Consider the following 393-nt stretch of genomic DNA (forward strand, 5'->3'; position numbering starts at 1 on the left):
TTCTCCCTTTCTGCAGCTCCTGCTGCAGCCTAGCATCCCCCCCGCCCTGCTCCCCTCCTCTCCTTGTGCCGACCTGCCCCTCTGCAAGCCCTGGTTTGCCTGGGCATCCTGCCGCGGCACCCGCACCCCGTCCTGCTCACGGCTGTACCTTGTGCAATGACTTCCACCGCTGCTGGGCAGGGACGGAGCCGTACTGAAGTGTCACGTCCCCTTCAGCTGTTCTGTGCATCCCCGGCAGGGCACAAGGCACGGGAGGACTTGGGCCACTGGGGTTTTACACTCCTCACCCATGTTTCCCTTCCTCTTGGTTGCTGACCACGTAAGTACGGTGGAAAAAACTTTCTCTCTCAGATGGGAGGCCCCCCCCAATTTAAAATTAACCTGAGTTTGAAA

Source organism: Haliaeetus leucocephalus, unplaced genomic scaffold (genome assembly GCF_000737465.1).
Source record: "Haliaeetus leucocephalus isolate CR32 unplaced genomic scaffold, Haliaeetus_leucocephalus-4.0 Scaffold450, whole genome shotgun sequence".
Taxonomy (NCBI): domain Eukaryota; kingdom Metazoa; phylum Chordata; class Aves; order Accipitriformes; family Accipitridae; genus Haliaeetus; species Haliaeetus leucocephalus.